General features: G+C 39.9%; 1 protein-coding gene and 2 pseudogenes across 3 annotated transcripts in view; 1 reads left to right on the plus strand and 2 right to left on the minus strand.

The window, feature by feature from the left end:
* The window catches only part of LOC309868828 (kelch-like protein 42 pseudogene), a 28,171-nt pseudogene extending 25,260 nt beyond the window's left edge, over positions 1-2,911 (minus strand). Inside the window, exon 1 of the transcript in view lies at positions 1,910-2,911. The product of the transcript in view is annotated as a kelch-like protein 42 pseudogene (transcript). The remainder of the gene's footprint in view (positions 1-1,909) is intronic.
* Positions 1-26,620, minus strand: part of LOC309868516 (liprin-beta-1-like) — a 153,713-nt gene that overhangs the window by 87,352 nt on the left and 39,741 nt on the right. The gene's annotated exons all lie outside the window — the stretch shown is intronic.
* LOC309868685 (MANSC domain-containing protein 4 pseudogene) lies at positions 12,254-12,913 on the plus strand (annotated as a pseudogene). Its single transcript has one exon. The product of its transcript is annotated as an MANSC domain-containing protein 4 pseudogene (transcript).

The following is a 26,620-nucleotide window of genomic DNA, read 5'->3' on the forward strand; positions in this document are numbered from 1 at the left end:
TATCAGTAGATACACATATCTTCCACTCTGTGGTTTCTCGTGTCATTTGTAATTTTTCTAAGCATGTATTTACGAATTACTTGAATACCTTTTTTTTTTTTCCCCTGGAGGACATAAAGAATATTCCTAAAAAGAAAAAGAAAAAAGAAAAACGACTATCAAGGATTTGTAAAGAAAGAAAAGGGGGCACTGGAGTGACTCAGTTGGTTAAGGATCTGACTTGATTTTGGCTCAGGTCATGATGCCAGCATCATGAGATCAAACCCTACGTCAGGCTCTGTGCTGGACACGGAGCCTGCTTAGGATTCACTTTCCCCCTGTGGCCTTCCCCGCTTCTCTAAAAAAATAAGAATTCTGTGAGGTGTTATGTTAGAACTCAAGCTGGATTTGGGGGTGGAGGGGTTCTGTTGAGCAGCAGTTGATACAGCTGGACACACGTGTGTAGAGGTGACAGACAACCGGCTGGGCCTTCCACCCCAAATCTGAGCACCATTCGTAACCACTGAATGTCCCTTTGTTACCTCAATTAAAGCTTGTAGAATTTGCCTAAAAATAACACTTCTGATACCAAACCTTAAATACAGTATCATCTCAGTGGTATAAATAATACACTAAAAAGGGCTTGGAAGAAAACATGCCAATCTCTACACAGTATTGCCTCTGTGAGGGAGGGAGCAGGAGTGATAGTCTTTCTGTTTCTTGATTCTTTTCCATTTTCCACTTTTCTAAAATAAGTATGTATTATTTTTATCACCAGAAAAAAAAGAACACTTTCCAAAATGAATTTCATGTTAGAGTAGAAATAAAGCCACTGTTCCCCCCACCCCCCTAGGCTGGGGTACCCTTAAGTCAAGTATGTATGTATAATGGTCTTCCCATTCCAGTTACAACTTTCTTTGCCTGGTGGTGAGTCCCCCAACTACTTGTTCCACACTTCAGGGTAGGGCCCATGTGGGGGTTGAGATGGATACAAGAATAGCAGAAAAAAGGGTATTCCTGTCCTTTCGTGGATCATACTGATTGATTCTTCTCCCCACTTAAGTGTGAATGGCTCTGGGCCATCTTGAGTCCTTCCATCTTTCTTTCCTACCATCTCTTCCTGTATCTGCTCTGCTCTTTTATTTTTTTTTTCCTTCTTCTTCCTTTTCCTTTCCCACCTCTATTCCCTACTCTCCCTCGCCTCCCCTCCTCCTTTACCTGTCTTCATGTCACCCAAGGGCATGTTGGGAGGGATTTGAGGATGGGAGGGGGAAGGTTGGGTGCACTGAAACGTTCTAATTTTGTAGGTGACCACTGCCAGGCTCAAATTTTAGAACAAAGACGAAACTGTCTGGGAAGGAAGGGAGATGCAAAAGAGAGGATACAAAATAAAAAAGACAATCCAAGGTACAATTCTAATGGTAATCTGATTACAGATTGGGGCCCCAGTGTGGAAAGCTTCAAAGTCAATAACAACAACAAAAATCCTCCCAAGACCGCATTACAGGTCACTGCCCGGTCTGTCACTGTAATCAGGATTAGACCCTAAAAAATTAAAAAAAAGGTAAAAATGAAAGCAAACTTAAAAAAAGTTTTCCTTTACAGTATCCTTCCAGGAAACCACAGACATCCCCCACCCCACGCCCCCCAACTGGGAAAGAGGCAAAAAGGCATTTTGCCTGAAAGAGCGATACCTGCAAGGAAAGTACTCGGTTAGTTGACCTGGCGGGGGCCACTTCTTCCTCGCAAGTTCTCAGTTCCTTGGGAACTCTGCCAGAGTCCAGGCCAGCGACACTCCTGAAGATGTCATTCCCACTTCAGCAAAATCTCCTGCGATTGCCCAGCAAACATCAAGGGAATGAACGAACTAGTGAGCAAGTGAATGAATGGAACGGGAAAAGAAGCAGAAGCAGCCCCGCTGGGCGCTTACCTCTTCTGGTTCATGGAGGCCACCCGGAGCCACTCATTGGTGCTGGGGTTGTAGGAGTGCGCAGCCGAGATTTCCTGGCTAGTGATCCTATACCCGCCCACTATGAAGAGGCAGTTGTCCAGGATGGCAGACCCGTAACCCCTGACGTTCACCAGGTCGGGAGGAAGGTTGTTGGCCAGCGGGAACCAACGTTCGGTCATCTCCTCATACCTGAGCATGGACGGGGGCTCCCCTTGGTAGGGGTGTGGGGCCAGGGGGCCCCCCAGGAAATCCCCCAGGGCTACAAGAACCGGAGTCCCGGTCATCCGGGCCTCTCTCAGCCTCTGCTTCAGGCTGACATCCCCGGGGGCCTGAGGAGGAGCCCCCAGGAGGTGGAACTGGGGCTTGCACAGCACCTCGTGGAAGTGGACGACCATGAAGCGCAGGCAGGCCTCCTGCAGGTCGGGCAGCCCGTACACCTGCGCCAGGCGGTACAGCTCCAGGCAGTTGGTGAGCCGCACCTGGGACAGCAGCAGCTGCAGCAGAGACGTGACCTGAAGGAAGGAGGCCGCTTCCACCAGCTCCGCCAGCAGGCTCACCTCGTCCATCTCCTCTTCCTCCTCCACCCCGCCGCCCTTCTCCGCCTGCGGGCCCAGGAGCCAGCCTTCGCGGGCCCCGCCGGCGTTGATGAAGTCCAGCACCAGGCGCAGGCCCGGGGCGCTGAGGCCGCGCAGCTGCTGCACCTCGGGGCCGCCGGCCTCCTGGCTCAGGGCCTCGCGCATGCCGGAGCGGTAGAGGGCGCGGAAATAGTCGCTCTGCTCGATAAGCTTCCTCTTGCTCACCGGGTAGCAGCGGTCCTCCAGGCGGATCTGCACCATCTCCTCGGCCGACATGGCTGGGGGGCCGGGGGCCGCGGGGGTGCCCGCCAGCTCTGCGCGCTCGCCTCCCCGCCCCCACGCGCTCGCCGGGTTCCGGGTTGGGCGCGCCGAGGGATGGCGCCGCGGAGGAGGAGGGAGGCGACGGGCCGCCGCCCGCTCCCGCGTCCGCCCAGCCTATCTGGGTCGCGGCGGCGCCCCCGAGGCAGCCCCTCCTCCTGGTCCCGGGGGCGGCGGCTCAGCCTCGCTCCCCCGCAGCGGCCGCCCTGCCGGTCTGCTCTGCCTCAACGCCACAAAAGGCCGGGTTGCCGCGCGCCGGGCGTCGGGAGGCGGCCGCCGTCCTCGTCCGGGTTGTCCGGGCCGCGTCCGCCGCCGAGGGGATCCCAGCCCCCAGCCCGCAGCCTCCTGCCACGCCTCGCTTCTCACTTCCGCCCGCAGGACCCCTGCCGCCCGCCAGACCTGCGAGCGGATCCGTCGTCGGGGAGGGCCGCGGGCCCCGGCGCTCCGGCTGCGGCCACATCCACGCAGCCTCCCCCGCACGCCCGGCGCAGCGGCTCTGCGGCCTGCGGGCTCCGCAGCGACGCGCGGGTTGGGAGGGGGACTGGAGGCGAGGTGAAGCCAGTCCGCTGTTTCTTCCGCGCTGCTTTACGAGCGGGGAGACAGAGAAGAGAAGAAGAAACAGGCGTGGGGGGACCGGGATGATGGGAGTCGGGGGTCCTGGGAGTCAAAATGACATCACATCTGGGATCGCCCATCTAGCCCAATCCGGCATAGTGTCCCGGGGCCTGAGGCACATAGGCCGTCCCTACACACGCAGGTGACACCTAGAGCTGATTCTTCGCCAGGGTCATCGTGGAGGAGCCATCTTGCAGAAAGAAGGTCCAGGCAGATGGCAGCAGTTCTGCAGGGCTCGCTGGGCTGCACAGTACAGCAGATGAAACGGGTCGGGAAGCAGAGGAGCTTGTATTTGCTGCTGGGGCCCGTTAAGTCTTTTTATGCTCTTAAAAGAAAGACAATTTAAGTGAGGACACGTGACTTCTTTTAAAACCTCGTCTAAAAGTTATTGCTTTTCCTATTTCAGTTTGGTTGGGCTAGCCATGACAGATGGTCTGAGCAGAAGATCTGGCCGCCTTTAGTCATACTGGCCTACCGAGTGGCGTTTCTTGCCACCCTATGTTCCCCAGCCCATGAGGACTACTGAAGGAGGGGCAACTTCCCGGTCTTCTCTCACTGGACGTTGCAAAGAGATGAGTAAAAAGCTCAGGCCAAATAATGAAGACCTCGTGTTGTTCATGAGATATGAATTAATCTTAGAAGGGAGTGAGAGGGATACTGTTAGGTTAGCTTTGGGTAGATGGAGGGATAAGGATTGGGAGGGAACTGGCACCCTATCCTAAAAAACAAAACAAACAAAAAACAAAAACAAAAAAAATTTGAAATTTTTCCCAGACCAAGATTCTTCCAAGATTCAACTTGGGGAGGAGATGTATTTGGGCTTTGTTTTTATTATGACAAGCTTCATCTGTCTTCTGGAATGGCAAGTTGTTAAATGACACCTTCTTCATAAATACATTTCCGCTTTTTGAAACAAGTTATCTCCTACAACCGGATTAACATTTTACCTTAGCAAGGGGGGAAGCATTAAAAACCAGAGAAGAAAGATTGGTAAAGCAGGAAATCATTTCAGCACCTTTTTGGTTAATTTGTTCTTCTCACTATGTAACTTAACTGCCTCGTGGTGAGTTGTCCTCCATTATCTTCTCTATAAAACACCATGGATAAGGAACTAACATATTAAAGACATAGAAAAAAATTCTAGTAGATTCTGGCCTCCCTGGGAAAAGTGAAGGAGACAAGGATGGATCTATGACTTGCCTTATTCATCTGTTTTTTGTTTTTAAATCTGTGAACGTTATCTTTTCGCCTTGTTTCTTGGACTTTAAATCATTACTGATAAAAGTAATGATTCTCAAGCAACTTCTCACACTTCTGTTCTCAATAAGGGTGCAGTCAAGACATTCTAAGTTTCTTGGGTGTAGGCAACCATGACTTTAGCAACCTCTTTGGGAAAGTAAAGCGCCACCTCTAGTATTAGGCCCTAAACTGGCAAATTTTGCTGGGAGGCACATCCTCTATTAAAGAGGCTTGAACTTGGGATTTATTTGTGCCTCCACTGGCAACAATGCCAGATTCAGTGGGTCAGCCAAGAAGAACAGGCTCTTAGTCTCTTCCCTGTCCTTTTAGAATCTTTCACCAATGGATGCTTTTGTTTCCAAACGTCATGGATATGCCTCAGACTGGTATTTTCTTGCCTTCTAAAAAGAGACCCAAAAAAATCACACTCAAAGAATGATGCACATCAGAAAGGCAATTCACGCACAGTAATATTATCAGAGTAAGATTTGCTTGGGCAGGGAATCTGGGGTGTGAGTCTGACAATACCAGGCACTAAACCTGTAAGCTTTTTGACCCTGATAATGATAATAATGTCACTTAGGATTTGAAGTATCTTAAAAGACAAATCATTTTTATAATTTACACAGTAAGCTTTCTGTTGAGCTAGAAATGCAAAGTCAAAGCAATATAAACTCACTTATAAAAGATCTAAAATATTATTTCTAAGCCTTTTGAAAATATTGCTCATATATAGTTGGTGGTATAATTTTATAGATCTGTTATTGACTGAACAATGAATAATAAAGACTGGCCTTTGTGGTACTATGACTCACTTCAGACACTTTATATTTTATGATCTTTTTACAAAAGACTACAGTAAGTGTCAGACACAGGCTATTTCTTTAAGAATTTCTGGAAAATACAACCTTAATGACTGAGAAGAAAAAAAATATTTAAGTACAAGATGTTTATTACATTGTTGCTTTTAATAATAAAAAATTAGAAAACATAACGTATAATAGTATTAGTAGCCAGCATTTATTGAGTATTTATTATATGCCAAGCACTATTGTCGGTGATTTTGTGGGTTACAATACAATTTTTTATTTTGCTTCATAGCTGAGGAAGCTGAAGTACAGAGTAAATTTTGGTACATTCGTAGAATGAAATACTGGAGAGCCATTACAACTGAGGATAAACATGTAGATCCTTCTTTAGAAACCCTGAAAAATATAATTTTACCCTGGGTATTTAGAAAACAGTTTCTGGAGGGACAAATGGGTGGCAGAGTCAGTTAAGCATCAGGTTCTTGGTTTCAAGTCAGGTCGTGACCTCGGGGTCGTGGGATTGAGCCCTGAGTGGGGTCCATGCTCAGTGTACAGTCTGCTTAAGATTCTCTCTCCCTCCCCTCTGCCCTTCCCACTCATGTTCTCTGTCCCTAAAATAAATAAATAAATAAATCTTTAAAAAACAGTTTCTGGAACAGCATGAATCCATTTACGTACAATGGCATATATATATATATATATATTTTCTATAAAGATGTCTAGAAGGATGTTAATGAAAGTGTTAAGACTATAGGACTGTAGTTTTTATTCCTTTTTGTGCTTTTCTGTAAGTTTGAATTTTTATTTTATTTTTATTTTTAAAATTTTTTAGAGATTTTTATTTATTTATTTGACAGAGAGAGACACAGCACGAAAGGGAACACAAGCAGGGGGAGTGGGAGAGGGAGAAGCAGGCTTCCCATGGAGCAGGGAGCCCAATGTGGGGCTCAATCCCAGGACCCTGGGATCACAACCTGAGCCGAAGGTAGATGTTTAACAACTGAGCCACCCAGGTGCCCCAAAAGTTTGGGTATTTAAAGTGAAACATATATCAATTTAATAAAAAGCAAAACATCTTAATAAAGATTATTTCCTTTTCTTTTTTAACAAGCAAAACTGAAATATTTTCCTTTCATGCAAGCATGTGGGACAATTTAAATGACTATAAAGTAGTACAGTTCTTTAAAAATGGCTCAGGGTCTCTTGGGTGATTCTCCGTGTGTTGGCTATCCAACTTTTGGCTTTAGCTCAGGTCATGATCTCTGGAAAGGGACAGGAGATCCAACCCCTTTCATCTTTATACCACCCCCATCAGGTCAGGCTCCCTGCTCAGCAGGGAGTCTGTTTTTTCCTCCCCCTCACTCTCTACCCCCACCTTGACCCCCCCATCTGTGCACTTTCTCTCTCTCAAATAAATATTAAAAAAAAAAAATCGTTCATATTTAATTCCGATTGAGCATCTTAATGTAAGTAAAACTTCCATTTTTTTTGCAGTCAGTGTTTTCCAAACATCTTAGTAAATCACCTGGGAACAGATGATCAGGACTAGGGAAGATGAGGGAGAGACAAGGGGATGGGGGAGGCCGGAGAGAGATTGAGGCTGACTTTGCCATTTGGATCAGTTCTGGCTCATTTTACAAATCTGGTGATGATCCAGAGTGCCATGGAACCCACAGGTAACACAGAATCTTCTTTTCTTCACTAAAGTGCTAAATGAAACGATTTCCTCGAGGGTTAACTAACAATATTTCCACATCCCCCCAAAATGGCATATTTGGCTTCAAAAAATAATACAATAATTTCTTTTTCAAACTTCTTTTGGTGATCTCAATATTTCAAATTTTTGAAATGTGCTTGTTTGTGTTGAGCAAATGTGGGTTGCATGGAGCAAGAATTTAGATTGTTTAGATGTTTTGAAGGACATAGGTAGATATATGTCGACTAGCAAAAAGAAAGAAAATAAATATATATTTTAAATATTCTGATTTTTTTGTCTGAAGTCCAGAATCAGAGTTAAGCATCACCCATGTCATATGATCAAGGTTTATAATAAGGAAAACATTTCATTATTGCAGAATTTCCAGTTATAATTGTCTAAAGACTACTTTCATTTGTTTTTCATTTTTCCAAGATTTTAAAGCTACTTGGAAAGACATAGCAAAAGCAACACAATACGTTAAAATAATTCTCTTGGTTCTTCTACACTTTCTTTCCATGGTTTGATACTGACTTATTAATTGCCAGTGCCTCCTATCCAAGTACACATGGCAGATTTCTGGGATGTGTACTGAGGCTACCCAAGGGTGTAAACTGACCACAGTGTGAGAAGCTGTCCCGGGCTAAGCCCTAGAAAGTTAATCAGGCACACAAGAGAGCAATTAATTTTTTAAAGGGAATTTTTTTTTTTTACAGAATTTATTTATTTGAGAGAGAGAGAGAGAGCGTGTGTGTGTGTGTGTGTGTGTGAGAGAGAGAGAGAGTACAAGCAGAGGCAACAGCAGAGGGAAAGGAGAAACAGATTTCCCATTTAGCAGGGAGCCCAATGCAGGGCTTGATCCCAGGACCCGGGATCATGAGCTGAGCCAAAGGCAGACGCTTAACTGACTGAGGCACCCAGGTGCCCCAAAGGGAAATTTTTTTGAAAAGGTTGCCAATCTAGATTCTCACCTTAAAGATGCTTCTAACTCCCATAAGCCTGAAGGGAAGGTGTGTGGGGGGGTGTACCTTTCAGCATTTTCCCATGGTATCCATTTACCTGACTGTCCATCGCAGGGAAACTGTGTCCTCTGGACTTCCAGGGATACTTTAAGCATCCAGTAGAATTCCATGATTTTAGAGCCTCTGTAGCTTCCAAGTTGTGGTTTTCTTCCTCCAGAAGAAAGGGCACGAACACACGTCTGTTTTTAGCTGGAAGCCAGAACTTTAAAAAGCCACAGTCCTGCAATAACTAACCTGTTCAGAGCTGGAACTCTAAAATGTACACGAAGAGGAATATAAAACTTCTTTTAAAATTGTTCTCTTTACAGCATCAACTACTTTCTTATCAAAAATTTAAATGTCTAAATTTGCATATTTTTAAATCCTTTCCCTTAAACTTGACAGTCCAGTCTTTAAGGAATGCATTTGTAATCTAAAATGTATTCGCAATGTATTATTCATTGAATTCTGCCCTCTTCTTTATCCTCCTGGCTGGCCCAGAGGTAACGGGGGAGGGGTGGGATAGAGCTCCCCACAGTTAACCTTACACAGAAGCAGCAAAGGTTTGGCCAACCACAGTTCCACAACAGCTTTAGGGATACTCTGAGGTCTGGTAATTGTATGCTATCCCTCTGTAATCTTATTTTATTAAAGAAGTTGATACCTTTGGTCAATGGATATTTCCTACTACACTGCAGCAGGAGGAAAGTCTGTTTTGTACTTTAGGGAGGACAGACTGGATACTGGCACTCAGCAAATCAGACTTAAGGGTTTCCAGAAATAACATGATGCATTTTATGGAGCAAAGTTATTTAGGAGAAGGGGGATAGCATCAGTGACGTACCCCCACCCACTAGAATTCCAAATGTTCACATCCTTGTCAGTGGACTCTCTTCCTCTTTAAAGGACATTGAATGGGCTTTCCGTTGGATGAGTGATTTGCAAATGGGGCTAGTGCTCCCCTATAATCAGGGTCAGGGTAGCGTTCACCTGGCCTGCTGCCTTTCTACCATCCGGGCCTCTCCCAGTAATTGCAGTGTTTGCCTTCCCATGACTCCCTCTTTTGTTACAACATCTGTCACTTGATTTTTGTTTTTCTTTCTCTGGTGAACTCCGGTGCATTAGCATTCTGAGAGGGCACTGCAACTAGAAATCTGATAAGCCCCAGGGGCTTCTGTAGCCAACTGAACTTTTCATGAACATAAAATCCTGGGATTGGAAAATGATTCCAGGTAATCCTGTGTGGAATGGAATGTGTGAAAGATTAGAGAAAAATCCATGGACAGTTTCTTTTAAAAGGGCATTTTCCACATTTATAGAAACAGTTACTGTAGTTCACCATGTTCTGTGAGATGTCTGAACATAGCCCTGCAATATACTGGTGTGAATGCCATGTTCTTGGAAGAAATAGAAGCTACTCAGAGCTCTTCCAGCAGGGAGAAACCAAAACCACCTGCAGATGCACTTTTCCTTTCAGTTTCCTGTAACGTGGCTGTCTTCTACCATGATCCCATGCATGACAATGTCAACTGCCTCCATGTTCACTGCCCCACACTGGAGAGCTGCATATTAGAGCCTGGAACCAGTGCCATTTTATATAACGTAACAGAAGGTAATGATTTGTGCATTTTGTGTTTATGCTGAAGAATGTTGGTAACGCTCTAGTAGAGATGTATAACCTAGAAACTGGCTGGTAACAACCTGAACCACTATTTTCCCATGATCTCTATCTGGAAAACTTTTGGGCATCCAGGGCAGAAAACTACAAATAAATTTGCTCTAGTTTGGCATGCTCAGCACTGATGAATTCATTCCAGATGATAACAAATTGTATGTGATCAAAGAAGAGCTTAAGCATTACCTATATTCCAGGAGCCCCTAGCAAAAGCCCAAAAAGGCATTCCTAATAGTGAATACTGTTACGCTGAAAAAAATAAGTAAATAAAAAAAAAAAAAAGAAGAAGAAGGCATTCCTACTGGAGGGGCTAAGCGTACTACTAGGAACAAAGAAAATGCTTAGTGGCAGTTTTGAGGTCTATGGACAGACACTGTATACAAGGCTTCTACAAAGATTGATGTCAAGGACAAGGAAATGCACATACTAACATACATTAGCCTACCAATGGTCCCAAGATAACCATTATTTTAGATAAATACACATTTAAGCGTGCCTTGCCCATGTATACAAACACATGGTACAAATTGGTAAATGTGAAAGAATAGATTTTTGCCATCCGGATACAAAGGCGCTAAATTTCGTCATTGGTTTTATTTACTGAACACCTAATTCAGGCCAGGAGCAGCATTGCAGAAGATGGCAGCTGTATGTCTGCCCTCGAGTTTCTTACAATCTAGTTGATATGACAAGGCTCACAATTAGTGTAGAACCTAATTAAATACAAAAATGTGTGATACTGCCTCAAGTACAAGCACTCAAAAGAAGAGGAGACTAAAGAAACCTATGTTCAGAGGCAGCTTCGTGGAAGAGGCCAGGCAGAGGCAAGACAAGGAGTTCTGTATCGCACGACGGGAGAGTAGAAAACAGATCTGGCTACAAAAGGGGCACTTTCGGGGTTGCAATGAAAATCTGGGTAAGGATAGGGTAGGCCAGGTTACAAAAGTGTTTTGGACAAAGCAGTGTTTGGACTTGACATTGTCAGCAACAGAGAACCAGCAAAGGAATTTAGTGAGAGAACGTCATCATTAAAGTGATGAGTGTGATTGTCTTTAGTCTGGAAAAATAATATGCAGGATGCGAATTAGAATATCTAGTCAGGGAAGCATTAGATCTGGAGAAGGTGACCGTAACTGCAATGAAGAGGAGGGATGATTACCAGCACATTGGGAGGGAACCAGATAGGAACCACTTTTTGGATGAAGGAAAAGAAGAGAGTGGAGTCCAAGATTGCTCTGCAGTACATAGATTCCAGCTTGGGTGATGGAAGATTGGTGAGGTCACCGAAAGGGATAGAGAGCCAGACAAAATGATTTTGGCTTTGGGACTGTTCAGTGATGACATGAGATGTCTAGGTGGGAACCTTCAGTAGACCACAGGAGCAATGAGACCAGGGACCGAGAAAGAGGAAATAACAGGTGATGCGGATTTCAGTGCCACTGACATAATGGTGACAGCCGATGAGGATACTCGTGTGTGTGTGTGGTGAAGGGGTGAGATGAAGGGAAAAGAGAACAGACTAAAGATTGTGGAAAGCACACAACCAATTTGAACCAAGGAGAGAACCAGCTAAAGAAAGAAAAAATGAGAAACGGGCAATCTGAGATAAAGTGTCAAGAGAGTCTGCATTCCAGGGAGTCACAAAAGGAGAATTTTAGGGAAAGGATGGCCAGCAGGATTGAGGGTAAAAGAGAAGTCAGAACAATGAGCTGGCCAGGAAATATGGAAACTACTGATTATCTCAGAAGCATAATTCTGACAGAATAGTGTGGATGGAACAAGATGGCAGAAGGCAAACAACAAAGAAAGGAAATGGATATCGTTATGTTGAGAGGGAGAGAGGCAGAGAGACAGAAACTGATAGGAGAGACAACTGAAAAGCTGTTGAGAAGTTTTTTCCCCTCCCCTTTATAGACAGAGCAATATTTGCTTGTGTCTGAAGTCAGAGGGAAAGGAGTTCCTTTACAAGAGAGAAAATACTGAAGACAAAGTCATTACCTTCAGGAACTGGGAAGGGAGGAGACAGAGGGCTTTGCTCATGATTTTGAATACAGTTATACTTCTGTATTATTTATTTTTTTAAAACTTTAAGATGCTTCATATCTCAAATGGTTACTGCTTTTTTTGCAATTCTTGCACTAACATTGGCTATTGTTACCCAGAAGCCCCGGCAGACACAAAGAATCCTCCATGATGGAGCCAGCTGTTTGTAACAGAAAGTGTTCTTGAAAGTTAAGATAAATTCAAATGTGGCCAGGACGTTTCTAAGCCTTCCAGAAATATGCAATAGTAGAACTTGAACTTAAGCTCAGTTCACTAACTTGGTGGCAAACCCAAGACTTCTCCAAGCTGTGCTTTGATATTCTCTCCTTGAAATAAAAAATAAAATGAATGATGCCTTATTTATCTTTCAGGTATAGATCCAGATTTGCTGGTTTTTGAACAATCACGTCCCACATATCTAAATACTCGTTCCTCATCTAACACACGGGACAGACTAAGGATTTTAAAAGCTACGCATTTAGATGAACAACAAACCACAGTGATAAACCAAATGCTACCATCAACCACACATCAAGATTTGGTTGTCAACACAAACAGTACTAGGTATTCCAAGGAGTTAACCACAGATTCTTGGGCAAAACTCATTTCCCTGAATAACTCCATTACCACAGAGGTAAATATGGTGTCACACAGCACTGATTTCATCAATAATCCAGATAACAAGACTATTTCTCCTTTCTTTGTTCCCATAGACACAAAAGCTTTTCATAGGCCTATTCCATCCCGACTCAACAGTAGCAAGCAATTACTAAATAAAACCAAGGGGTCCAACAGCAGAAACCACACAGCTGAGAATGAAGACATGACACCTGATGGGGCATCTGTGACTTCAAAGATGTGGCTGGCTCCAGTGGCCCTCTGTACCTCTGTCATCTTTCTTTGCTGTTGTATGATCATCCTAGCATCTGGATGCTGGAGAAAGCAGCAGGGCCAGTATAAGCCAGGGCAGAGAAAGGCAGGATCCAGGCATGTCAAAAAGTTAACACTCTAAAGAAGAACTCTTCATAGTAAAAGTTACAAGATTGTAAGCTTTCAAGGGTATCGTTTTTAGTTTTCTGTAAGACAAGGGCTGTTTGTTTAAAAAAAATAAATATTGCACAGGATTGCAAGGCCATAATCTTCATAAACTTAACTGCTTTGATCATTTCTATTTTGTGAATAGTCTACCCTTTGCCAAAGTTCCAAAATTCTGACCCCTGCACTTGTTTAGCACAGTGTGAGAGATATGCTTCTAAGTGCTATACATGTATTCCCTCATGGATATAATTTTATGAATTAGATATACTTTTTAAAATGACTATAGTATTATTATCACATTTTACAGATGAGGAAAATGAGAAGAGAGAGGCTATCTTCCCTAAAGTCACATAGCTTAATATTAGGGAGGGCAGGATTTAATAGATATCTGGTTCAAAAGTTCATGCTGGAAATCACTGTTAGATTAAAAGCCTCCAAAAAACATGGGAAAAAAAAATACAGAGAGGAAAACACCATAATATCATATGTTTCCTGTCAAGGTCAAATAATTGTCATGTATGTTAATAAAATCTTTTAGTGGATTGGACAGAAAAGTGCTATTATTACAGTTACTAACACATGTGCAAATGCTGCCTTTTAAAAAAATTTAGTTTTGATGTTCGACTGATTAATTCTTCTTAATCCTAAACCATCTTCATTTTTTAAAGTTGACATGCCTTTAACTCTGGTACTGGAATTGTGTTGATCTCTGTTGAATAAAGTTTGGGAGTTTTAGTTTACAGCCCTCACGTGTATGTAGTGTTTTCCCAGGTGCAAACATTAGCTGTAGGTATTTGAGCTCTGTCCAAATCTTACACCAGATCTACCCCCACCCCCACCCTGAAGTGCAGACACTTTAATTCAATCAAGTCTCCAATGATTTTAAGCTTTAGACCCTTAATCTAACCCTTGAAACTCTTTTTAAATGTGAGGAGAGATACTAAAAGACAGCCAATACGCAAGAATAGATAAAAGAAAGCCCTATTACAGGATTAATAAAACAGTATTGTTCTCTCTTATGTTAAAACAAACTGTCCCGTGGCTTAAGAGGTGTATCTGTTTCTTTCCCTAGTGTTGATACTATGTGGGGGAAAAATATGTCTGTTTCTTTTTTTAATATAAGGAAGAAATATAAAAAATCTCTATCAGTGGAATATTAGCTACAAATAAAAATCTGATTTTTAAAATGTCATCAACTTACCCTTATTTACTAGTCATGATATTAAATATTAAATTTTATCAATTTCTATCCCAATTCATTAGGAAAAAAATTATTCATATTACATAGGGAGGATATAAAGACTTAAATTACCCTAAAATTATATTTCAAGAAGCAGTCTTTAAAAATTATTTGTACAATCTTTTAAAAGATTATTTTTCTTTAAAATATATGCAAGTTTTTAATTTACCTTATTTTATTTTTTTATATACAAGCTTTTAAAGGTTTCCAAAAAACCAGGGTTGCTAGAAAAACATTTTTCTTCCTTGGGGTTTCTTAGAATTTGCTCATTTCCTAAAATTGGTAGTTTTATAAAAATGACCATAATTTGAGAAAACATATTTACATTTGTAAGAAACCAAACTCATACTCCTCTTCTTCAGCCACTATCTGTGACCATCAGATAAACTGAAGACATTTATTAGACTGCAGATGCAACCAGGCCAGTGTCAGCCAGGAAGCAAAAATCGCCGAGCCTAGAAACCATGTCCTTCCTGGAAGCCACAAGGACCAAAAGAGAACTTCTGAATAGAATTTAAAACTTTCTTAAGAAACAATAAAAGATTCTCAAGGCCAACAACCAGTCAACAACCAAGGCCAAGATTGTTAAACTCAATGGCAAAGTAATGATAATACTGAAATCCTCCCAACATTATAACTAGCCAGACCTCTTTTAAAAAGTCTGTAACTGTCCAGTATTATGAAATACTTACCACTGTTGGGGAAGACATATGCAAAGAAAGAACTAAAGCATGTCACAATTAAGGGAACAGATTTATCCTACTTCTTAGTTGCCTATGTGTTTAAGCAACTTCTGAGTTATATAATTTTAAGTTTGATGTCAGCAGTCAATGTGTTATCAATATAGCAAATATCCCTTAGACTTGGTTAAAGGATAAATATGATGTTCATTGTATATATTGGCTCAATTAATATCTTAAAGGATGGGTAAAGATCCGATTAATGAAAAACAGTAGTTTAATTATTGCTAAAATTATAATGATCGTAACTGCTTTCTATCTGAGGCAGTTCTGTATTAATCTCACAGCTCTAAGATTTTGCCATTAGGTGTCAGTGCTACAGCCTATCTTCAGATCAGTTGCCTGGAGATACCCAAACTGCAAAGGCTAGAGGGTACAGTGCTCTGTGAGACACCAAGTATAAATTTGGAGCGGGGAGGTCTGTCTGAAAAACCACCCTCAGGTTTGGTAATTCACTAAAATAATTCACAGAACTCCAGGAAAGCTGTTATACTCATGGTTATGGTTTATCACAGGGAAAGGATATGGATTAAAGTCAGCCAAGGAAAGAAGCACATAGAATGAAGTCACAGAGGGTTCCAAAGTTATAGTTTCTCGTGTCTGCCCCTAGAGGCAAGATATGTTACTTTTCCTGCACCAGTGTATGGTAATATGCCCAGAGTACTGCCAGCCAGGGAAACCTGCCCAAACTTTAGCAGTTCAAAGATTTTATAGAGGCTCTATTGCATGGGTATGACCGAGTGATTACCTGGGTGGTTGATCTCAGCTGCCAGGTGGACTGATCCCAGGTGACTTAATGCCCCTTCCTCTAAATCATGTGGTTTTGCCGGCATGGCTAAGACTGTCAGGTGTGGCCAGCCCCACCCTAAAATCCATTGTGACTGGCTCTCACCCTAAACAAAGATATTCCTATGAGGTATGACATAGATTACCTCCTAGAAGCTGCAAGCAAAGGCCAGACCTCTCTTTGGGCCAGGTCAGATTTTTTATTACACAGCATTACCTCCTCTGTTTTATCTATTATTATAGTATTATTTCAAAAGATGGATGACCCTAACCTACCATCTCTTTACATGTTCCCAAAGGATTTCTCCTCAACCTCTATTTTCAAAATGTTCCCTTCTTCAATACTGTTTCTGCATCTGAAATTCCTTAAACTCCATGAATCTCTAAGAAATATAACATTTCAATACACTTAAAGTATGCTTTTAATTTTTAATTTTAATTTATTTTTTAATTTTTATTTTTTTAATAAATTTTTTTTATTTTTATTACTTATTTATATTTTTTTAAAAAAGGTTTTATTTATTTATTTGACAGAGAGAGATCACAAGCAGGCAGAGATACAGGCGGGGGGGTCGGGGGTGGGGGGAGCAGGCTCCCCGCCAAGCGGAGAGCCCAATTCAGGACTCAATCCCAGGACCCTGAGATCATGACCTGAGCCAAAGGCAGCGGCTTAACCCACTGAGCCACCCAAGCACCCTAATTTACTATTTCTATGCAGTGGGTTACAATGTATCTCTCTTTTTGCAGTCAAGGTCATCTTATCATACTTAATAACATACAGATTCTTGAACTTGCTAATATTAAATCATACCTTCATTTCATATAAATCCTTTGGGTAACTGTTTTCAAATTCTTTTTGGCTTTCATTTATGTTCTCTAATTCTGTTAGGCAAGGTAAGTTTTGGACAAGTAACAAACTCATTAATTCCAAGTAATTAAACTCAATAGAAAATAAAATTCTATTTTAATTAACTTAACCACTTACAACTTTGGAAGTGGTAGACATAATAGATAAAAATACTGAATTGACAGTTAAATTGAATGGAATGTTTCATAGGACAAGTCTTACTTTGTCATTTACTCCAATTAATTTCAAGGTCTTACACCTCATCTCTTTTCTGAGCTGTAGAAACTCTAACTGGGGAATCTAAAGAGATGAATACCAGTTAACCTCCATTTCCACTTTTCTGCAAGCATTGGCTTGGAGAAGTGAGCCCCAGAAAACAGAAAGAAGGATGCTAAGCAGAGTTGAATTAACATAAAGTGAGCCCAAAAGAGAGGAATGGAGCAAACTTTTCAGTTTAGAAAAATACTTCCAAGAACCTGTTTCTAATCACAATTGGCATCTGTAGAAAAGGCATTGGGTGGACAGTAGTTATGTAAAAAAAAAAGCACTGAACTATATACAGGGAAGTACGTTCTGGACTTAGCCTCCTAAATAACCAAAGTCATTACAGCTGGTCCTGACTTATTTTGACTCACGATTTTTTGAATTTATAATGGTGTGAAAGCAGTAACATACTGAGGAAACCATACTTCAGATTTTGAAGTACTAGTGATATATGATGATACATTTTCATGATACTGGGCAGCCGCAGCCAAAGCTCCTATCCAGCCATGTGATCCTAAGGGTAAACAACCTGTATAATGACAACCACTTTGTACCCATAAAAATATTCTTTAACTTTCAGTACAGTATTCAATAAACTTCATGAGATATTTAACACTTAATTATAAAATAGGCTCTGTGATAGATGATTCTGGCCAACTGTAAGCTAATGTTAAGTGTTCTGAGCACGTTTAAGGTAGGTTGAACTAAGCTATGATGCTTGGTAGGTTAGGTGTATTAAATATATTTTCAACTTACGATATTTTCATCTTAAGATGGATTTATTGGGACATAACCCCATCCTAAGTTGAGGAAGATCTGGATTTAAAAGCAACCAATAGGTGCTAATTTGTATAAAAAGAAATAGGAGATAAAATAACAACATATGTATATACATGAATATTAAAGTGATGGCAGAAATAAAATTTAAATACTTTCAAACCAGAAGGAATCACACAGGTCGTCTAATCAGTTCTACTGCCACACCATACAAATAAGAAAACTGCTGAATAATCATTGCCATGATGCATTAGTATGAGAAAATATTTTAAATGTGATGTGGCTTCTAGAGTTAACATGGTGGAGTAGTAACGACTCTATGTTAGTCTTATCCCTGGAATTCAGCTAGATAGTTATCAAATCATTCTGAACACTTGCATTTTCAACCAGAGATCTGATAAAAGAAATGCTGCAATGCTACAAAGAGAAAAGTGGCCACTTCTTAGAAATATTGTCGTCTTTACTCTCTCTTTCTTCTTTTCTTTTCTGGACATAATAACAAGATGGAGAAACTTAATAACAAAAGAAAGAAGAACAGGAGTTAATATGGATATAAGTAAGATGTCTGAACTAGAACTTAAAACAATGATTATAAAGACACAAGTTGGGCTTGAAAAAAGCATTCAAGATACTAAAGAATCCCTTACTGTAGAAATAAAAGAACTAAAATACAGTCATGCCAAAATTAAAAATGCTATTACTGAGATGCGGTAAAAAATGGAGGCTCTGAAAGTGACAATAAATAAGACACAGGAGAGTCAGTAATATAGAAGACAAAATAATGGAAAATAAGTAAGCCGAAGAGAGACAACTACTTAATCACGAAGGAAAGCTTCCAGAAATCGGTGATTCCATAAAGCAAAATAATATCCAGATAATAGGGGTCCCAGAAGATGAAGGGGAAGGAGGGAGGGCAGAATGTTTATTTGAACAAATTACAGCTGGGAACTTCCCTAATCTGGGGAAGGAAATAGGCATTCAATCCAGGAGGGACAGAGACACCCCCTCAAAATCAATAAAAAGATTGAGGTAATGATAAATGGTTCTCTAACCCCTTACTCTCAGTTTGGAGTTGTGTTTGGACATACAATAAAGAAGCTTGCAAATTTCAGATAAAGAGAAAAACCTGAAAGCAGCTTAGGACAAGAGGTCCATAACCTACAATGGTAGAAACATAAAGCTGACAGCGGACTTGCCCAGAGACCTGGAAGGCCAGTAAGGACTGGCATGATATATTCAGGGTACCAAATGAGAAAAATATGCAACCAAGAATACTTTTATCTAGCAAGGTTGTCATTCAGAATAGAAGGAGAGATAAAGAGTTTCCAGGTTAGACAAAAACTAAAGGAATTTTTGACCACTACACTAGCCCTGTAAGAAATATTAAAGGGGATCCTTTGAGGGAAGAGAACCCAAAAGTAACAAACAGCAGAAAGGAACAGTGACAATCTACAGAAACAGTGACTTTACTGAAAATACAATGGTATAACTTCGTACGTAATTACTTTGAATGTAAATGGACTAAATGTTCCAATCAAAAGACACATGATATCAGAGTGGATAAAAAACAAGACCCATTGATATGCTGTCTATAAGAGACTCATTTTAGACCCAAAGATACCTCCAAATTGAGCATGAGGGGGTGGAGAACCATTTATCATGTTAATGAATATCAAAAGAAAGCTGGAGTAGCCATCCTTACATCAAACTAGACTTTTTAAACCAAAGACTATAATAGGAGATGAAAAGGACACAGTATCATAATAAAAGGGTCTACCCAACAAGAAGATCTAACAACTGTAAATATTTATGCCCCTAACTTGGGAGCAGCCAATTGTACAAACCAATTAATAAAATTAAAGAAACACACTGATAATAATACAATCATAGTTGGAGACTTCAACACCCCACTCACTGCAATGGACAGATCATCTAAGCAGATGAAAAAGGAAACAAGGGCTTTGAATGACACACCAGACTAGATGGACTTAAGAGATCTATTTAGAGCATTTCATCTTAAAGCAACAGAATACACATTCTTCTTGAGTGTACATGGAACATTCCCCTGAACAGATCACATACTGCATCAAAAATCAGGCCTCAACTGGTACAGAAAGACTGAGATCATACCATGCAAATTTTTAGAACACCATGCTTTAAAACCTGAACTCAATCACAAGAGAAAAATTGGAAGGAACACAAATACATGTTGGTTAAAGAGCACCTTATTAAAGAATCAATCAGGAAATTAGAGAAGAACTCAAAATATACACGGAAACAAATGTGAAAACAGGATAGTTCTGAACCTTTGGGATACAGCAAAGATGGTCCTAAGAGGGAAGTATATAGTAACATAAGCCTTTCTCAAGAAATAAGAGAAGTAGGGTGCCTGGGTGGCTCAGTGGGTTAAACCCTCTGCCTTCGGCTTGGGTCATGATCACAGGGTTCTGGGATCGAGCACCACATCAGGTTCTCTGCTCAGTGGGGAGTCTGCTTCCCCCTCTCTCTGCCTGCCTCTCTGCCTACTTGTGATCTCTCTCTCTCTGTCAAATAAATAAAGAAAATCTTTAAAAAAAAAAAAGAAAGAAAGAAAGAAAGAAACAAGAGAAGTCCCAAATACACAACCTAACCTTAGACCTAAAGGAGCTGGGAAAAGAGCAGCAAATAAAGCCAAAATCTACTACAAAGCTGTAATCAGCAACACAGCATGGTACTGGCACAAAAACAGACACATAGATCAATGGAACAGAACAGAGAGCAGATATGGACCCTCAACTCTATGGTCAACTAATCTTCAGCAAAGCAGGAAAGAATGTCCAATGGAAAGAAGACAGTGTCTTCAACAAATGGTGCTGAAAAAATTAGACAGCCACATGCAGAAGAATGAAACCGGACCATTTCCTTACACCATCACAAAAATAGACTCAAAATGGATGAAAGACCTAAACGTGAGATAGGAATCTGTCAAAATCCTAGAAGAAAATATAGGCAGCAACCTTACCTCAGCTGCAACAACTTCTTGCTAGATATGTCTCCAAAGACAAGGGAAACAAATGGATAAAGATGAGGTATATATACACAGTAGTATTTTTATTCAGAAAGAATTAAATCTTACCATTTTCAACAATGTGGATGGAATTAGAGTATTATGCTAAGAAAAATAAGTAAGTCAGAGAAAAATAAATACCATATGATTTCATTCATATGTGGAATTTAAGAAATAAAAGAGATGAACACAGGAGAAGATAAGGAAAAATAAAATAAGATGAAAATTGACAGGAAGGCAAACTGTAAGAGACATTGAACTCTAGGAAACACACTGAGGGTTGCTGAAGGGGAGGTGAGTGGGGTGATGAGGTAACTGGGGGATGGGTATTAAAAAGGGAAACTGATGGAATGAGCACTGGGTATGTTATATGCAACTGATGAATCACTAAACTAATAATAATCACTAAGCCTCTGAAACTCATAAAAAAAATCTGAAATGTGTAAAAACGGGTTTTTTTTTTTTAGCATTTTCAAATTTATATAAAGTGAGATAATTATAAAATTATATCATGGAGATTTTAAATCAAGGAGATTTTTAAAAATCATAAAATAAAAATTAAATCAAGGAGATTTTTCTAAATAAATCATAATAGATTTAATAGTTTCTTCACTGATTCTTTGTACCGAGAAAGGGTATTTTCATTGTCCCCTTCATTCTTAAGACTAACAACAGACTTTTTGTACTCTTCAACTTCTTTCGTAGCAAGGAGCTCTTCTTTATTTACATCCAGATTTTTCTCAGCAGCTTTGATTTGGAGAAGTGTTTCCAGAATATTTTTTTCAGAGGAGCTATTGTTCCATACATACTCTTCCATGTCTGCTTCAGTCTTATCTTTCTCCCATTCTTCAGTTTTCTGAAAGGAAAAAAATGAGTTCTGAAATCTGAGAAATACGATCCAAAAACAAAGTTTTGTTTTTGTTTTAGGGAAAGAGAATCTGCAAAATGTGGAGTCCCTATGGATACTTTGTATGTGAACTTTGATTTCCCTCCCTTACAGCACTGCTATCCACCTGCACCAACTGTTTCAGGACCCCACACTCTGTAATGTGACTACTACATTACCACTCACTAACTCTACAGAATTTATCTGGCTTGCAAATTCCACTCACAAAGCAACACTATTTCCCAAAAGAGACAGAAAACTCATTTTTTGCAGCTTTCTAATCCCTAAACTCTTAACACATCAACACTTCACATTTCTGAGGTTAATAATAAAGAGTTGAGAAAAGACTGTATTTATCTTTGTAACATGCCTGTGGGGATGACAAGGAATACCAATCATTACAATAAAATAAAAAATATAAAATACATGTGTAATACATGATTTTTAGTCCTAATGACTTCATATATTCTGGAATTTTATTTTGTTATTATCTTTATTTTCTGTTCCTCTAAGGGAAACAACTTTTGTCACTACTTGTTTTCTCTTTTCTTTCTTTCTTTCTTTTTCTTTTTTTTTTTTTTTAAAGATTTTATTTATTTATTTGATAGAGAGAGACACAGTGAGAGAGGGGAAGCAGGGGGGAGCAGGTGAGGGAAAAGCAGGCTTCCCTTGGAGCAGGGAGCCCGATACAGGGCTCAATCCCAGGACTCTGGGATCATGACCTGAGCTGAAGGCAGATGCTTAACAACTGAACCACCCAGGCTCCCCACTAACATGTTTTTTCTTACAAAAGTTACTACTATGCTATCTTAGGGAACACTGTTAGGTTTTATATTAATATAATTCAGATTTTTGATTTAGATGAAGATGTAACAATCTGTGAAAAATCAAGGAACGCAGCTGATAAATAATAAGCCCTGGTTCAATGAAGTGCTGAATGCCAGCCACATTCTTTTCAAACTAACATATTCTAACATAATATAACATATTAACAATATTTATTTCCAAAATAACATATTCTGAGCTATATACTATTATAGAATCATCCAATATTCTTAAAGCTTTTGAAGGTGGTAAACCCCGCAAATTAGAACATTTCTGAAGTATTAAAAGAAAGATTTGTAAGGCTGTCAAAATTATTTTATCTCTGAAAACTCTTGAAAAAGACCCCAACTTGAGCAGACAGACCTCCAAGTCTGTTCAGAATTAAGTGAGTACCAAGGAGTCGGTTTCCACTTTTGCCTCCCTCCTGTCCCCAACCTCACTATTCGAGTCCATGAAAAAAGAAAAAGCACAAGAGGGGTGCCTGGGTGGCTCAGTGGGTTAAAGCCTCTGCCTTCTGCTCAGGTCATGATCCCAGGGTCCTGGGGCATTAGGCTCTCTGCTCAGCATGGAGCCTGCTTCCTCCTCTCTCTCTCTCTGTTTGCCTCTCTGCCTACTTGTGATCTCTGTCTATCAAATAAATAAAAGTTTTAAAAAATCTTAAGAAACAAAAAAGGAAAAGAGAAAAAGCACAGGAAATGCATCCCTCAAAAGGTAAAGAGGAGCCCCACCAACTGCAAATAGGCCCCTGGATATGCCATGGACTCAGCTAACCCCATTTGGGTTAACTGAAGGCAAGGAAAGAGTCTCCTCCACAAAGAACCACAAGAAAAAGAAATCCTGTTTATATCCTTCAAACTAAATAACCTTTCCTTCAAGATAAACCAATAGGATGTGGAGTGTCTCCCTGACCCTCAAATTCCTTAGCCAAAGGGGCTATACTCACAACTCCCTATATACTGTTTGCCCCACCTCCCTATCCTGAATTTATAGCTGAGGAAAACATCTCAACTAACATTCTAGAAACATATTATCTGGTTGAGAATTAACTCTACACTCCTTTTTTAATCTGGCTGTGATTCACCCCATAGACTTGGCAAAGGGGTGGGGTGGGTGAATAATGTGAAACAACTTCTTGTATCCTGTGCATACAAGCCTGTTGCAAATAACTTCTAACAGCCACACTCTGAATTTTACATTAAAAAGAAAACTGACAAAATCATCCTACCCTACCTACGTTTTACTGTAATATTTGGGGAAAAAATAAATGTCAGACCCTTAAAAAAAACAAATGCCCTAAATTAAATGTATCTTTGGTCCTATCTACTCTTAGAAGTGCTTTAAATGATGAAACAGCGTCATAGTTTCTTCATAATTCTAACTTACAAATGAGTATCCTTAAGATTCCAACAAATACATTATATAAAGCACTATGTAAAACAGTCAATTTACCTCTTACTTTTTAAAAAAAATTCTAACCTACTTCATTCTTGACTGCTAGAAGACAATTGAGAGATGAACAATTTAAAAAATTATAACTTTCACCTAGTTTTATGTGGATTTTTTCACCTATTCTGAAATAGATACTTAAAGAGGTAACAAAAGTAAATTCACTGTAATCTTCATCATTTCATTTATCTTCCGCTAATGTTTGGTGTACACAATTCTAGGCTGCTTTGTCAAAGTGTTACAGTGTGCCATGCTATTGATTCCCTCGGCCCTCAGGAGACCCTGGAGCAGCGGTGCACAAGCACCCTCTTCCTTCACTGATCTCAGGAAAGACTTTTCTCTGTGTGCAGCGACACAAAAAAGGTTAGGAAATACTGCACTAAGGGATAACAAACACTTACAGGAGAAAATCATACTGTGTTAAATAGCCAGTGGTAAGTCAAAGTGACTACAATGTGTAGAAGGCATAGTTTCCTACTAATCCTACACAGACACAAAGCAGTGTTGGGCTTCAGCTGCAAGCTAAACAAAACTCATGTTTTCAACAATTCTAATACCTTTAGGATCCAAACTCTGCACAGTTGAATATAAATTCCAAGATAATGATAGTAACAATACCAATAAATTAAATACATATATGCCACGGACCTTAAATGCTTACATACGTTAATTATTTCATACAATTCTTATTAAAACCTACTGGGTTTGATGTTAACATCTCTACAGAAAGAAAATAAAGTAATATGGAAGTTAAATAGGGGCCATAGCCACCTGGGAATTTTTCTGATTTCAGAATTTTTTACATTTTAGAAAATTAATACAGTGCATACACCATATATTTTGTTAACATTTCCAGAGAAGATCAACCACAGGACACCCTAAATCAAATACATCACCATTTTTGCAGCAACATGTATGCAGTCACACTAAATGGGATAAACAAAGGCTGTAAATGTTTTTCATCCGTTCAAGTCTCATTTTGCCACCAAATAAGTTATGAAAAAACTAGCAATTTCCAAAGCTTTGGGGGTTACAGAGTTAGGGTGTGTGTGTGTGTGATTTGCTCAGGATCGCACAGGGAGGTGATATGACACAATATTTAATATGGGCTTTGGTGTTTTACGAACTCAGTTTACATCCTAGCTTCATCACTTACTACTGTGACAGACTTGTGTTACAGAAGAAGTGATTCCAAGGGCTGTTCTGTGAATTAAAAGAGGTAAGGAATAAAAATAAAATAAAATAGGTAAGGAATATCCATGCACTTAGAGCAACCGGCTAAGAGTAAACACTAAATAAATGCTTGCTACGAATAAAACATAGCTTATGAAGATGAATGAAAGAGAGTGGGATTCAAATCCTTGTTAGCCTACCTACAAAATGTGTTTCTATGTCAAGGGCATCACTACCCCCATCAAACAATAAATAGAAACTTTCAGTGTAAATATAAACACAAACCAAATTGTTCGAATGTTCTGCAATTATTTCCACTCACAAAATTGTATCATTATTTTTATAATGTTTAGATAAAATAGTTAAAGAAACAAGAGGTCTTTATTTCTTATCCCTGATATAAAGGTAATGTTTTTCGTGATTGTTGTAACTTCATGTCTTCTTGATAAATGCTATCCCTGATTAAATTTTCCCAATTAATTGCCTATTCTTACTAAGTTATCTCCAGTTTTCCTGCAGTCTCCTTCGGATATAGGCATTTTATGTCTAATCAGATGTAGATTAGAAAACACACACACACACACACACGCACACAAAATAGCATTCTTGTCAAGAAAAAGAAATTTACTTTTTTGAAGTCCTGAGTTAAATGGAAGAAAATATCTTTACAGCATCTTTAGAATGTCTCTGTTTTTCAAGCAGGAAAAGTAAAAGCTAATTATTATCAATTTATTTACTTTTTGAGGGAAATCTTTACTACTCATTAATGTATAAGCTTTCACAGATGAGTAACAACCAAATAGAGCTTGTCAGTGAAGAGAGAACAGAACTAACTAAAAGAGATGCTGTTCTATAAATGATATATTAGGAAGCTATTCTAAAACATCTTAATCTTTGTCAATGATATAAAGGCAGTAATACTGTCCATACTACTTGTCACGTTAGAATATTTTTCATTTCTAAGAGGTATAAGTATAAAATCCTTGGGGCACCTGGGTGACTCAGTCAGTTAAACACCCAACTCTTGATTTCAACTCAGGTGATGATCTTAGGGTACTGGGATGGAGCCCCCAGTAGGGCTTCCTCCTCAACAGGGAGTCTACTTGGGAATCCCTCTCTTTCTGCCCCTCCCCCACTCTCACTCTTTCTCTAAAATAAATTTTAAAATCTTAAAAAAAAAAAAAAAAGATATCAGAGTTACAGAATCAGTGATGACTAGACGAATGTGAATTCCAGGCTGCAAGGATGTGAGAAGGATCCTTCTGAAAATCCTTAAACATTTTCTTTCCTGAGGGCATTTTCCAATTCTGTACAAGACTGGCACTTGGCAAATGCAGGATTCTTCTTGGGTATAGAGGAATACGTGAAATTTGAGCTGTTACACAGGGCTCTATAAAACAGACTGGAACTGAAGAATCCCAAACATGACTGGTTTTAGTTCTGGGGTTACTTATGGAGAAGCTGGGAAATCATAATCACACCTCTAAAAAGCAAAGTAAAATCCCCCATAATCTCAGAATGTTTAGGAGACAAAGTCGTACTAGAAGGAAGAAGTGTGTTTTAAATGCACAACCAATCACCCTTTTTTTTTTAAGATATTATTTATTTATTTGACAGAGATCAAAAGTAGGCAGAGAGGCAGGCAGAGAGA

The sequence above is a fragment of the Mustela nivalis genome (assembly GCF_964662115.1).
Source record: "Mustela nivalis genome assembly, chromosome: 7".
NCBI classification, from domain to species: domain Eukaryota; kingdom Metazoa; phylum Chordata; class Mammalia; order Carnivora; family Mustelidae; genus Mustela; species Mustela nivalis.